A 15,237-nucleotide genomic window follows, 5' to 3' on the forward strand; every position below is an offset into this window, starting at 1 on the left:
TTTCTCGCCGCCAAGCCTGGGAGACCAGGCCGGCTCAGAGACCCGTTTTCTGGGCGCTTGGGCACCTTCTCTGATTAGAGGAGCCCTCTCCCCATGTAGGGCGACCTCATGGCTTCAAAAGCTGCAGCCCCAGGCAAGCCCACACCTTCCTCAGGGGCCGCTGCTCTGCTCTTGAGCCACACCTGTGTGCATCCTTAGCAACCGTTTGCCAGGCCTCGAGCAGGTGTCACCCCACATCCTCTCCTTCATGGCACCCCCACCCCCTCAGCCTGAAATCCCAGTGTCTCCCTGCTTGGCTGTCTCCCTACCCTGCACACCCCCAGCTCCTGACAGGTCTTTGCAAAGCTGCCTGGTTGGCCAGGCTCCGTTTTTGCCTGCACCACCCCTGCCCCTTCCCCACCAGTGCCACTGTCTCAAGCCTGTTGGGAGCCCACGGGAGTGCTGTCCCCACCCACCCTCCTCAAGTTCTCTCCAGGTGCCTCCCATGGCCCTTAGTGCCGCCTGAGCACCTGTCCCTACTGGCCCCTAAGGGGGCGGCCGCATCTCCCCACTGACAGCCTAGTGCCTGACACATGCTAGGCCGTCCCTTCAGCTTTTCTCCCTCTTATTGTCACCCCCTTACTGATGGGGTCAGTGAAGCTGAGGAGTAGCCGAGCAGCAGGCCTGGGACCCCAGTGCAACTCATCCAACTGGTCCTGGACCAGCAGGACAAATGGGAGTGTCGGCAGGGAGGAGGGAAGGTGGGCAGGGAGGAGGGAAGGTGGGCGAGGGATGTGGAGTCCCGCTGTGAAGTCAGGGCTGGCCCTCCTCCACGGCACCCACTCCATACCACCCCTACCCCTCCTCCATCTGGTCATCTTGCCAAGTTCTGTATTTTGTTCTCCAAAAATCCTTAATCCGACTTACTGAGAAAACAGCCCTGAGCTCAGTGCACCTACTACAAGCCAAATACCAATGAGTGCTTTACTGTCTCTCTTCATCCCCTCCCCCTCCCCCTCTCTCCCTCGCCTCCCCCCAGTCCCCCTCCCTGCTCCCCTCACTGGTGCCCAATGAAGCCTCACGTGAGGAGCAGTGTCACGGGGGAGGGGGCTTAGTTAAAGCAGTCGATGGATGCTGGATGCATTTGCCTGAAGCGGCATGGCTCCCAATGGTGGGGGGCTGCCCTCCAGGCCTGGCTCGTGCCCACAAGCCCTACACTCTCTGGGATTAGGAACACGGGGCTGCCCTTGTGAGGCTGCGGTGTTCAGAGATTTAGAGTCACTACTGTCCTTGGTCATAAATCCTGCCTTTACTTAGGACCAACTTCTGTGTATTTGCTGCCCATGAGTGAATATGAACAACAGCTTCTTTAAAGAGGGGGGATCCCTGGGTGGCGCAGCGGTTTGGCGCCTGCCTTTGGCCCAGGGCGTGATCCTGGAGACCCGGGATCAAATCCCACATCGGGCTCTCGGTGCATGGAGCCTGCTTCTCCCTCTGCCTGTGTCTCTGCCTCTCTCTCTCTCTCTGTGTGTGACTATCATAAATAAATAAAAATTAAAAAAAAAAAATTTTAAAGAGGATTGGAGGGTTTGTTTTGGGGGCTGGGCAGGACCACACAACTCAGCTCAGAAGGCAGGACGCCCCTGTCTGAAATGCGTCAGGGTCATTGTTGGTGTCACGGGGCTCATCTACCAGGTGGTACCTCTGAACGAGCCCCCACCCTTACCTCCTCTTCCTGGGCCTCACCAGGGGTAGGGGTGGGGGTCAGCCACGGGGTGAAGCTCAGGGCTGGGACAAGGGAAGGATGGAGGTTGGGATGGGTGAGAATGACAAGTTTGTAAAATTACTCCATTTTTTAAAAGCTCTAAACGCAGTGGGGTTTTTTGTCCTTGTCAAGCTCTGCCTGAAGTGGAGAGGGGGGCTCAGCGTGGTGGCATCCTAATGGCAAGCCCCCCCCCAAGCCAGATCACAGGCCTGTGTGCCCATTCTGCACCCTTTTTGTTCGGGCTGCTGGCTTCTGACAGTTCACACTTCAAAGAGAGCTCTGGCTCAGAGAGCTGAAGGATCCTGATCCATGCAGGGGGTCTGCAAGGGAAGCAACAGGGGAGGGGCCCCACCCTCCAGACAACCACAGGCTCTGAGGCTCTGCGTGCCTCTGCATCACAGGAGGGATGAAGATGGAAATAACCCTGGTGAGCAATAATAAGACCTGCACACAGCAGAGGCATCTGCACACAGATGCTAGGAAGTGGCCAGAGTTGAGAGAGATTTGAAATATTGAAGTTTGTGATTGGCTTTCAGGGCTTGCAAGAGGAAACCTCTGAAAACCTCCCAGGTACCTGGTGGGCAAAGGAATGGGTGTTGGTGCCTCTCACAGGCAGGCTGGGGAGCCTGGTGGAGGAGTCAGCTTGTGAGGAGGGGGAGTGCAGCTTGGGTGTGACCCCATGGGTGTGAATCAGGAGGGATTTTGACCCATAGATTTGAGGCTTGGAGCAGCAACTTCCTGCTCACTCAGGCACTGCTAGAGAAATCTGTCCCTTTGTTGAAGAGTTTTTGTCCCCAGGTGCACCTCAGCTCTGAGATGTGTACCAGATACACTGGAAGGGTCACTAGGGACTTAGGTGCTTCACTCCAGGGGCCCCTGGATATCCAGCTCCTGCCTGTCACTCACTCCACAATCTCATGCCTTTCATGTGGGTGAGGTTGTGGAGCAGGTGGCTGGGGACAATGAACTCCATAAGCACTTCCCAGGGTCACTCAGAAGCTGAAGGAGGGGGAACCCAGGTCTTGGGCGTGGTGGATGGAGCCTTCTGATGGGATGCTACCCAATACCTAGAGATTCTTCTGGCTAAAGTGTAACAGACATTCTGTTATATACCCAGCTGACTTTCCAAGGTAGTAAAGAAATCCCTAGGGACCATAAACAAAGAGGAAGCCAAAATCAGAGTGGTATGCAGATGCCAATCCTTTGCCCTGCAGGGTAGGTCTTTGGGTGACACAGGGACAGGTGTGGGGAAGCACTGGCCTTTGCTGATCTTGGTAACCAAGGAGCTTGGATTCTACATCTATATAAGGATGGGAGACAAGGTCTTGAACCCTTGCCAAAAGAGATGTGAAACCAAGACACCTGAATAAAGCATATCTTCAATGAAAAGGCAAGTGGAAGAAAAAAACTCTTTGGTAAAAAAAAAAAAAAAAAGTCATCAGAGACGTTGTCTCACTTTTGGTTCTGGCTGGAAAATAAAAATGAAGTCTCTCGGGCAGCCCCGGTGGCTCAGCGGTTTAGCACCGCCTTCAGCCCAGGGTGTGATCCTGGATACCTGGGATCGAGTCCCACGTCAGGCTCCCTCCATGGAGCCTGCTTCTCTCTCTCTCTCTCTAGTAAATAAATAAAAAATCCTTAAAAAAAAATGAAGTCTCTTTTGAGAAATTCTGACTCAAGACCTTCCTAACACAAATTTGAGATTTGAGTTGGTATTACCCACGTGGTCTCAGCACTGCCAGGTCTGGTAATTAACATACTGAGCAAACGTGGGATGTGTAACACCCACCGAGCATGTGGCAATAGTAAATGCAAGCCTCTCTGGAGGGACATTTCCACAATGGGATACCCTTGTTAACGTGAGCTTGCAATCCAAAATTATAAGACATACAAAGAAGCAAGCCACAGAGACACGCGGCAGAATGACAGCCATGCACCTGACATGTCATTTTCAAGCACATGCTGAAGATTTCCAGATATTACCATGTGCATCATGCGACATGATACAAAGCAAATCCCAACAAATCTCAAGAAATTGTCCTCACCGTTCATGTATAATTATTTTCTGTTTTATTTATTTATTCATGAGAGACACAGAGAGAGGCAGAGACACAAGCAGAGGGAGAGGGAGAAGCAGGCTTTGCACAGGGAGCCTGACGCGGGACTCTATCCTGGGACTAGGGGATCATGGCCCGAGCCAAAGGCAGACGCCCAACCGCTGAGCCACCCAGGTGTCCCCGATCATGTATAATTAAATAAAAAATCAATGGCTAAAAGAGAACTGAAAAACTAAGCCTCATGTATTTGGATAGTAACCCACATCTCTCATTCCCTGGCATCTTGCTCCTTCCCCAAACTTCTGAAATCTCTTTAGAACAATGAGACTCAAGATGAATGTGGAAGTGTGAATACATGGCAGACACACAGGAGGTGCACAGCCAAGTGGAGTTGATGCTGGATGGGAACAGGTCCCCTGTGGGCCCTCTAGACGGAATATGACCTTCATTAGAACAGAAGACCAAAGTCTTCTCTGTCTCTTCCAAAGGCTGAGCTCAGAATGTGACAAAGACACAAGCCTCCATTTAAATGACAGCTGCTGGCGATCAGCCTTTATGAGCCAGAAAGAAACATCTATGCAGAGCCACGATGGGCTGATAGAAATGGGACAAAGCAGGTGGCAGGGGTTCTTGGTGCTGTGGCATAAAGACAGCCCCCCCCACCAGCCTTCTGCCCACCTCATCTCATGGTGTGAAATCCCAGCACGAGCAACACGCTCTTTTGGGGTGGATTGGGAGATCCCTAGGGGTTCTCTGTTAAGGCTCTAATGCTCTCGTCTGTGAGCAAGGCAACGGGACACACTCTGGAAAAGGCAATTGTAGACTGTCCCCCACAGGGACTCATTAAAGTGAGCGTCTTCCCTTGGCAATCTCTGCAGGGCCCCGTGGCACAGTTTCCATGTCGTAGGGTCCTGGCAGAGGCTTTTTATCCTCATCAGCCATGACCCGCTCCCCCATACTCATCCCTCCTCCATCTGTCTGCCTTTCACACCTCAGTCATCATAAAGAGACCCTCGTCCAGGTTCAGGTGGCCGGGTCACTTCCCCCTCTCCAGTCCTTGGTGCTCCTCAGCTGTATTGGAAGACGGGAGCCCCTACTTGGCAGGGTTCCTTGGGAGGCCTGAGGTGATGAGCCCCAACGGGTTTTGCTCAAGCACAGCTTGGGTAAGAGGAGACACCTTCCAGATCTATGCATCCAGATTTGACCATTCCTCTGACTTTTGGTCTGGGTGTTCAGCTGTCTGCTCCCAATTCTCGATGCCTTCCTCCCTTCTAACGGCTTCAGGGTAGCTGAGAAACAGTGGATGAGTCCCAGCTCTGCCCCCTGTGTGATCTCAGGCCCATCAATCACTCTCTCTGGGCCCCCCTGTGTCCTCTGTAAGATGTAGGAGAGGGGCTTCCTCTAATTATCCTTCCAACCCAGAATTGCTCTGAGAAGGATATCTCACACATATGGAGTGGACTTTACAAGGATTAACTTCTTAAATCCTCACAACCCAGAGAGCTCAGTGCCCACAATATATCAACGAGGGACATGTGGTCCAGAAAGGTGAAGTAACTAGCTTATGTAGAAACGTGGTCGGGGTAGGATTTGAACCCATGCAGGCATACTTCCCACTGTGCCACCATCCTCCCGGGGAGCATGGTAGGTGAAGATGCAGGAAGCGGAGCTGGGCTGCCTGACAGTGTGGCCCTGCCTTGATATATTGCTCAGCTCGACGTGCCTCAGTTTCCCCATCTGTAAAATGGGAGATGAGAGTAATACTCCCTTCCTCATGGGATTGGAGGGAACCCTCCTGAGGGCCCCTTGAGCTAGGCTCTGAAGTTCACACTCAAGTTTCACTCTGGGTTAATGCCCCCATAGTGCAGCCCAGGGAACTGGAGAAAGAGGCTGACTCACTTGCCCCAGGTGGCACCTTGGTAAGCTGTGGAGCTGGAATTGAAACCCAAACCCCCTAACTTCAAAGTCCATGCTTTCAACCTCTCTGCTCCACCCCCATGTGTCACCCTCGAACTCCGTGTTCAAAACCAGCCTCTGGACTCCAAATTGGCCCCATGGGCTGCCTGATTCACTACTTTCCACTGATGGAGCCGCCTGAACCCTGTGCCTCATCTCTGACTCATCCCTTTCTGGCCTGTCACCCTGTGACTGAGGGACCTGAATAGAAATACCACTCTAATCCCTCCGTTTCCCCTCAGCCCTGCTGCCTACTCCAGTCCAGACCCCCAGAGCCAAGGACAGTGGGCACCAAGTACCTCCAATCCAAAGCATAGACTTGCAGTGAGGCTGAGCCAAGAGTGCTCCTGATCCCTCAACCTTCCAAGGCTGCATGGCTGAGTATGGGGGGGAGGATTGAAGAGGGGGCCCTCTTTAGAAACAGTTGGCGGTGCTCCCCAACCTCAGGGCAAGTGAAGGGGCTTCAGAAAACCCAAGAGTGGGGATACCTGGGTTGCTCAGTGGTTTGATGCCTGCCTTCATGCCCAGGACGTGATCCTGGGGTCTAGGGATCAAGTCCCGCATTGGGCTTCCTGCATGAAGCCTGCTTCTCCCTCTGCCTGTGTCTCTGCCTCTCTCTGTGTGTCTCTCATGAATAAATAAATAAAATATTAAAAAAAAAAAAAGAAAACCCAAGAGCATGGCATGTGTGCCCTGGAATTCTGAGCATGAGTGACAAAGGGGGAAGGCTGGCTAGGCTTCCTTGTTTCTGTGAGGCAAGGACTGAGCTGCTCCGGGAACAGCCTGCACTCCCAGCCTTTGGGGGCCAGAATGCAAGTGTGTTTCCCAGGGCTCCAGAGTGAACCTTGCAGAATGTGGCTGGTTTGAGGTTATTTTGAATTAGGACCCTGCCCTCAAGAGGATTGGTTGAGCAGGGAAGGGACACAAGATCCTATCAGAAGGACTCATATTGGGCTGGACCCTCAGAAGGCAGGTGCTGAAGGGGGCTGTAAGCCCCGCCAGCCCGGCGAGGCTTTGCCCAGGTAGAAATGACAGATCCCTAGTGATGGGGTGGGGGGTGGTCTCTGAAGAACCCACAGAAGTACCCCTAATGAGAAAGAGTGCCTTCTTCCTCATTATACAGGTCTTTGAGTTTAAAGCAGATTTAAAGAAAAGGAGAAGGGATCCCTGGGTGGCGCAGTGGTTTAGCGCCTGCCTTTGGCCCAGGGCGCGATCCTGGAGACCCGGGATCGAATCCCACGTCAGGCTCCCGGTGCATGGAGCCTGCTTCTCCCTCTGCCTGTGTCTCTGCCTCTCTCTCTCTCTGTGACTATCATAAATAAATAAAAAAAAAAATTAAAGAAAAGGAGAAGGTTTGAACAGAGCTTAAAGCTTTGCTTCTAGACTATTTTAATATCTAAAACAAGGTAAAATCGGGGCACCTGGGTGGCTCAGTAGGTTGAGCGTCTGCCTTCAGCTCAGGTCATGATCCCAGAGTCCTGGGATGAAGCCCCATGTTAGGGTCCCTGCTCGGTGGGGAGCCTGCTTCTCCCCCTCCCTCTACAGTTCCACACCACCACCACCACCCCCGCCCGTCCTACCCCACCTGTGCTCTCTGGCTTTCTCTCTCTTTCTCTCTCTGTCAAATAAATAAATACAATCTTTAAAAAAAACAAAAAAGGTAAAACCTAAGAGTAACTGAAAAAGCTAGGAGATATGCTTGAGATTTCATCCAAGAGTGAGAAAGATTGGGTCAACAGAATAGGTCGACAAGACAGCCACTAGAGAAAGTAAAATTATTTCTGCCTGCAGCCTGCCAAACGCAGCTCATTCTGGGTGTTCCCTGCTTCAGCCTCCACACAGACCCTCTTTCCTCCCTCCTGAGGCTCCTACCCTACTCCTAAACCCCCTCCCAGTTCATCGGGTGCAGAACAGTGCCTTCCCTGCACTGGGCTTCCTCCCAGAAAGTCCGCACAGCCTAGTGGTCATGAACTTGAACACCTGAACTTGAATCCCAGTCCCTTACCTTGGCAGAGTGACCTGGAGCAAGTTGCTTACCTTCTCTGTGCTTCAGCGCCACCAGCCATCACATGGGGACGCTGAAGGTGGCATGGCTGTTCCATTGCGGCTTTGTGAGGCTTTAGATGATTACGTATCATGCACTTAGGAGCAGAGCAAGAACCACCTCATCTTTATTATCAAATGCTTCCTCTTTGCTGTGTAATCAGGAGAAAATCCCTTCCCCTCCCTGAATCTCTGCTTCTGTATCTGAAAAAATAAACTGTGTGTGGGTACAATCTGCTAGTGGCTGCAGCTAAGGCTGGTGACAGGCCAACTTTGGAGGAGAGAGACCCAAGGTGCGACCCATCCTGAAGTGGACCGAGAGGAAGGCTGGCAGGCTGATGGGCAGGAGCGAGGGTCCCGCCAGCAGGACTGCCCACTCCACCCTGCTCTCCTGCACTGTCCCTTCTTCCCTCCTCTGGGAGAGTCTTCCTAACCTGCCCCCCACTTCCCCTAGGGATCACCTTGGGTCCCCCAAGCTAGGTCAGGAAACAGATGGTATTTGAGGAGTAGCTGCCAGACACCCTTGGTTCCCCTCTGGATACACGTGAGTGGTCGTCCGGTGAGGTCCCAGTACCCCCCTTGCCTCCAGGCCCATCTCAAGCCTCTGCTCTGACTCTTCAGCGGCCACTTGTCCCTGAGCCTCCTTCCTAAGGAGACCTTTTGTCTTTCACAGGCCTTCCATCATATCCGTAGACAGCAAGGTCTGTCCATACCCGCTCTACAGATTAAGAAAGGGAGACTCCTGGGGCAGCCCCGGTGGTGCAGCGGTTTAGCGCTGCCTGCAGCCCAGGGCGTGATCCTGGAGACCCTGGATCGAGTCCCACGTCAGGCTCTCTGTATGATGCCTGCTTCTCCCTCTGCCTGTGTCTCTGCCTCTCTCTCTGTCTCCATGAATAAATAGATAAAATCTTAAAAAAAAAAAAAGAAAAGAAAGGGAGACTCCTGGAGCCCTAAAAACTCGGCTTTCCTGCCTCCAGGTAGAGTGTCTGCAGCATCCTGGGGGTGATCAGAAAATCACCTTTCCTAGAGGAGCTGGAGAAATGGGCATTAGCCCTTCGGTTCCATCGTGTGTGAAGTAAACACACCCCGAGCACACACTGGGTGCCAGTGACCCAGATACGAAATGGGCGCAGAGCCAGACTGCCAGAAGTTCTCAGGTTTCGTGGGGGAAACGCAAGTCACAGATCAGTGCAAAAGAAAGCAGTGCGGGGACCCCTGGGTGAGGGCAGGGGCGGGCCACAGTGGCTGAGGGGTTTAGATGGGCCCCTGGGGTCAGGGCAGGGCCTGGAGAAAGAGGTGGACTGAGCCCAGGGCAGGGTGAGGCTCCAGGATGTACTTGGCTTTACCTCATTGCTCAGGGGCTCATCGACTCGAGAGAGAGCAAGAACGATGTGCGATGTGGAGTCTGAAAACTTCGGGGTTCTAATCCCAGGTGTGCCTGCACTGAGCATGGGGCCCTGGGCAAGTTACAGCACCTCTCTGAGTTTCAATTCTTATCTGTGAAACAGGGAAGATTATAATGTGGAGCGCCGGGGTTGCCACGGTGAGTGACAGTTTGAGAAGTGTGGGGAGGAGGAATGGACTGAACCCCAGGGGCTGGCGGAGTGGTGGTTGGACGGTGAGAGCACCCCGGCCCCGACAGCCACCAAGAGAGGACACAGCCTCATTGGCCGGCCACTTGTTCTGGTCTTTCCTGGCTGGGCCTGGCTGCAGGCACACACCTTCCAGCCAACTGCCAGGCCCCCTGCAAGGAGGACACCCGTTTCCTCCTTGGTTCTCGGCCCCTCCTGAGCTGGGAACAGATGTCCTCGCTTCCTGCCTGAGCCTGAGAGGTGGGTTGGCTCCTTTTGCTGCTTCCAGGGAAGCAGAAACCCTGGATGGAAATCTCTGGGCTTCCCCAGAGGGGAAAGCTCTCTCTCCTCCCTGGTTTCTGCTCCTCCTCTCTGGTCAGGCTCCTAGTCCTGGAATCTACTGCTAAGATGCAAACATTTCTGAGTCCTGCTTCCCCTTGGAAGGTCGTGGGCTGGGGGACGTTGGTTGAATGCATATATGAGCCTTAGTCTGCACGATCCCCGACTCTGTTCTGGGAAGGGGTGGAAGGGGAAACAGGGAAGGACGGTGCACCTACAGAGGAAGGCATTGTAGGCACTTGGGGATAAAGGTAAAGGAGTAAAAATGAGGGGTCCCTAGAGGTCTTAGTTGGTGAAGCATCTGCTTTCAGCTCAGGTCATGATCCTGGGGTCCTGTGATCGAGTCCCCTGTCGGGCTTCCTGCTCAGTGGGGAGCCTGCTTCTCCCTCTCCTCTGCCTACCCCCCCTCCGCTTGTGCTCACTTTCTCTCTCTTTCGCTCTGTCAAATAAATAAATAAAATCTTAATTTTAAAAAAGAAGTAAAAAAAGGAAATTAACGTTTACCGGGCACCTACTATGTGCTAGGAATAATAAGGGATAGCATGTATTGGGTACTTACTAAGTGCCAGCACTGTGCTGTGCCCTGGGCACACCAAACAATGTGGTGAGAAATGGTCCTTGCCCCTGAGTCCTCGGGAGATTTTACACACAGCATCTCATCTGCTCTTATCCTGTTCTCACTATGCGGTAGGTACCACGACCCCACTTTATAGACGAGGAGACCGAGGCGGCTCTGGTTCTGGCACAGTCCATCCGTGGGTGGAGACTGGACTCTCAGGATGGAGATGTCCAGGATGGACCCTGGCAGCCCCCACTCTCCAGGGAAAGGAAGCTCTTTAGCTCACAAGCACACCCGAAGAATTGTCCTCCTTCGCTGGGAGCTCGAGCATCCACAGGTGCAGGCCCCCGAAGACACAGGCATGAGGCTGTCGCAGCTGGTCCCAGTCTCATAGGAGACGGTAAAGTGGGTAAAGTGGGAGATGCTGCCCTGGAGGGAAGCACAGTGGCTGAGGAAGGCAGGAAGAGGGAGACTCATGTGCTGTTCGATACCCCTTAAGGACAAGCACCTGGGGGGAGTGTGATTTGGAGATCGTCAGGGTGACCAGCTGGCCTGATCTTCCTAGGACGGAGAGGTTTCCCAGGACCCGGGACTTGCAGTGCTAAGCTGATATGAATTGGTCACCCGAAGCCCTGGGTTCAAGATCTGAGTGTGCCATGTGCCTGTGGCAAAAACTACCAGGTCCCAAACTAGCAGCCTTCTCCCATTCTTTTAGACGTGACTTTGTTGTGGTCTGAAGGCTTTCCCTATCCCTATCGTCCTCCCTCCCTCCTCTGCTTTAAAAAAAAAAAAAAAAAAAAAAAACATATCTCGGTTCAATAAATATTTATTGAGCTTGTGTGGACTTTGCTAGTCTAGGAGAAGGAAAGAATATTCATCCTACGTTTTCTCAGCAGAGGTAATAAGAAGGCAAGGGGAATTTATGATGGGCAGTGGAGGAGGGAGACAGTGGATACCTCTTGGGGCCCTGAGACCAACTGGAGCGATGGAGCCCATGGTTCATCCCACCAACCCCCCGCTTCTAAATATCTCCCCAAGAAGAGAGGCCCAGAGGGGCCGTTGGAGGATCTGCCTCCTGACCTGCGTGGAGAAGTGGATCTTCACGCAAGGGGTGGACCGTGGCAGCCATGGAGGGGCACTGCCCAGCTCCCCGTTTAAAAACGAACTTGCCACAGGGCTGTGCCCCATGCAGTTAGCAGACACCCTCCAGCTGCAGTGCTTTCCAGAGCCTTCCCAGCTTTTGTTTGTTCGTTCATTAGGGCCATTTTAGGTTCATGACAATATCGAGCAGAAGATCCAAAGATTTCCCATATACTCCCTCCCCCACACATGCATAGGCTCCCTCACTCTCAAGGTCCCCCACCCGAGTGGCACATTTGTTGCAATGAATGAACCTACATTGACACGTTGTTGTTACCCCAAGTCCTTAAGTTACCTTAGTGTTGTACATTCTGTGGATCTGGATAAATGTATAATGATACGTACCCACCATTATGGTATCCTGGAGAAGACAGTCTCCCTGCCCTAAAACTCTGTGCTGTGCTTATCCATCCCTCCCTCCCCCATAACCCCTGCAATCACAGATCTTTTCACAGCTCTTATAGTTTACTTCTCCAGATGTCTTCTAGGTGGAGTCATACAGCATGGAGCCTTTTAGGGCTGGCCAATTTCACTAATACCCATGTAAGGTTCCTCCAAGTCCTTTCATGGCTTGATAGCTCATTTCTTTTTAATGCTGAATAAGGTTCCATTGTGTGGATACACCAATTTATTTATCTGTTCACGTCCTCAGGGACATCCAGGTTGCTTCCAAGTGTTGGCAATTATGAATTAAGTTCCTCTAAACATCCGCGTGCAGGTTTTTGTGGACATCACTTCCGCTTCGGAGCTGAAGCCACCTTATTCTGAGGCAGCTCCCAACTAAGGATGGAGCATGAAAAGGGTATCAAGGGACTGGGCATTTCCGCCCAATACAAAACTTCCCTACTGGTCAATCCTGACCCTAGAGCTCCCTGTCGGGTTGGCCAAGACTTTGTCAGATCTGCATTGGGGTCTGAGGCTCTCACAGCCCTTAGCCCCCAATCAACCATTTGTTTATCCATCCCCATCCCAGTGTCTGCTTGGAGGACCTAAGTGGCAAACTACCTCTAAAACGATCCATCCAATTCTCTCAGTCTTCCAAGTCTCCACTCCTCTCACCTGGATGGTTGCACTGCTCCTAGTTGTCTTCCCCTCCTACCCTGATATGACCCCGTCTCCATACAACTACCAGAGTGATCTTTAACAAACATAAACCATGTGATGTCACTTCCCTACGTCGAGGCTTCCAATTGGGCTTAGAATCAAACCCATTCTCCTCCCATAGCCTGTGAAGCCCTAAATGACTTTATCTGCCTTTCTCTCCAGATTTTCCCTCTCCCCTGAAGTTCACTCTCCTTTAGCCCCAGTGGTCTTTTTTCTGTTCCTGGAACATACCAAGCTCATTTCTGCCTCAGGGCCTTTGCACTAGCTGTCTCCTCTGCCTAGAACACTCAGTCTTTCCCCAGATTTCTGCATGGCTGTTTTCTCAGGCCTTTCAGGTCTCAGCTCATGTGCAGGACTTTTCTGACAACCTTATAAATAATGCCAACCCCCCTAAAACCCCCCACCAACACACACACACACACACCGCCTACAATTTTCTATATTACTTTTTAAATTTTCTTTGTAGTTCTCATTACTCTTATAAATTAACTCATTTATTTAATTATTCATTTGTTTACTGCTTGCCTCCCCACTAGAACATAAACTGCGAGCTTGTCTTATTTCCAGCTCTCCCCAGTGCCTGGCATTATGCCTGGCACAAAGTCGGTCTCAAAACATATATTTTGAATGAATAACTATATTTGTTCATTGAGGGGAGAATTCCCTTCCCCTATGAATGGGATATAAGTGAAGAAATAAAAAGCCCAAGAGGCATGACACTTAGAGGGAAAATGTAGGGACAAATCCGAGCGAAGTTCCCCTGAGAATCTGTTTCTGACCATCTCTGGAGGAATTCTGGTTAGGAGTGTGGGGGGGAGTCTCTTCCACAGCCCCTGAGAAATGAGTGTCAGGACCTCCCTGTCCTAGCCTCCCCTCCCCCAACCCACTCCAGCAGCAGCCAGTGTTGCCTGTAGGGGAACTAGCTCTGCAAACATTTACCAAGAATCCATCCTGGGTGGAGGCTCCATGCTGATGTTGGGGATAGAGATGAGCCAAGGAAGAAGGAGAGGAGCAGCATGGCAGGCAGCAGACACCGTGAACAAAAGCAAAGAGAGGGAACATTCTGGTGTGTTTGGGGAATTATGCGCAGCTTGATATTGCTCCAGACAGTGAGGAATAGGAGATGAGGCTGGAAGGGTGAGCAGTGTCCAGGTTGCTAACAGTCTTACAAACCGAGAGAAGTTAGCATAATCAGGCCTGGCATTTACTGAGGCTTCCCACGTATTATTGCTATTCCCCATTTTATAATTTGGAAAACTGAGGTACAGAGAGGGTGTCAAGAATTGGGAAGGGCCTAAGACCTTACCCTCCTGGCAAACCATGTCCCACAACTGAAAACAGGGGCAGGCAGGGTTAGAATTAGGCCTTCTGGCTCTCAGAGAGCCCATGCCCTTGACCACTAGAAGGTACTGCCTCTTAAGAGGTTTGGAATTTATTCCATAAGGGATGAGAAGCCACTGATGGATTTATTTATTTATTTATTTATTTAATTTTTATTTATTTATGATAGTCACACACACACAGAGAGAGAGAGAGAGAGAGAGAGGCAGAGACACAGGCAGAGGGAGAAGCAGGCTCCATGCACCGGGAGCCCGACATGGGATTCGATCCCGGGTCTCCAGGATCGCGCCCTGGGCCAAAGGCAGGCGCCAAACCGCTGCGCCACCCAGGGATCCCCACTGATGGATTTAGAAGCAGGAATTCACATGTTCCTATCACAGGATAAACAGACCAGTTTAAAAAGATTTGACGCCAGCCTGTGGACCTATTTATCCAATTGTCCCCTAATCTCATGGGGCAGCTCACATAAAAGTGGCATCATTTGGTGCTCAAGCCACAATGGCTCTGCTGCCCTCGCAGCAGCCCCTTTTCTCAGCCTCCCCTGTCCTTCCCTGGATTTTCTGTAACAGTTTCTCCTCCGGATATTGTGTGTGTTTCTGTCTTCACAGAACATGAGTAGCTGCGTCAGGAGTCCCGATGCCTCATGCACCTTCTGCCTGCGTTGGCCTTCAGGGAGCCTGGCTCACCTCTCCATCGCGGAGATGCTTCCCCCAAGCTGTGCCACCTGGCAGGGTTTCCAGGTCACTGCTCCAGTGAGTACTAACTCACAACTGTGTGCATAAGGCTCTGGGGGCTCATCATGTCCACAGCCTGTACTTGCTTGGCTCCCACTTTACAGCTCATGATCCTTGACTCCCAGAGATCTGGTGAGCAGGGTGGGCATCATCCTGGGGCTGGGGGAGGGGTGGGGTGTGCGGAGCATGTGCTCAGGGACCATACCAGGCAGGATCCCAATGGTCAGAGAGGGTCCCCTAGGGCTGTGGGTCTCTCCCCACAACCACCACTACACAGAGACCATACGGCAGCCGTGGTGCCTCAGAGCCAGCTTGTGTCTTCCCCTCCAGTCAAGAATGAAGGCTTGGAAGGGAGACTGGCCTGGGTGTCGCCTTGGCCAGTGACTCCCAGGAGCCACAGCCTTTCTCTGCACCCTAGGCTGTGAACATCCCAACATCTGCAGCCTTCTAAGGGCCCTTTCAGCACCGGGAACCCATGCTGGTCAGAAAACGCCTCGTGGAAAACTGAAGCTGGACCTGAATTGTGGAGGATGGTAGGATTTTTTTTTTAAAGTTTTTAATTGCAAAGTTAATTTGCAGCAAAATATATATAGACACGTTTGAAAAGAGAAAGTAAGTCTCCTCAACCACCCCCACACCACAGCGCACTCCC

The sequence above is a fragment of the Canis lupus genome, chromosome 10 (assembly GCF_011100685.1).
Source record: "Canis lupus familiaris isolate Mischka breed German Shepherd chromosome 10, alternate assembly UU_Cfam_GSD_1.0, whole genome shotgun sequence".
In the NCBI taxonomy this organism is placed as follows: Eukaryota; Metazoa; Chordata; class Mammalia; order Carnivora; family Canidae; genus Canis; species Canis lupus.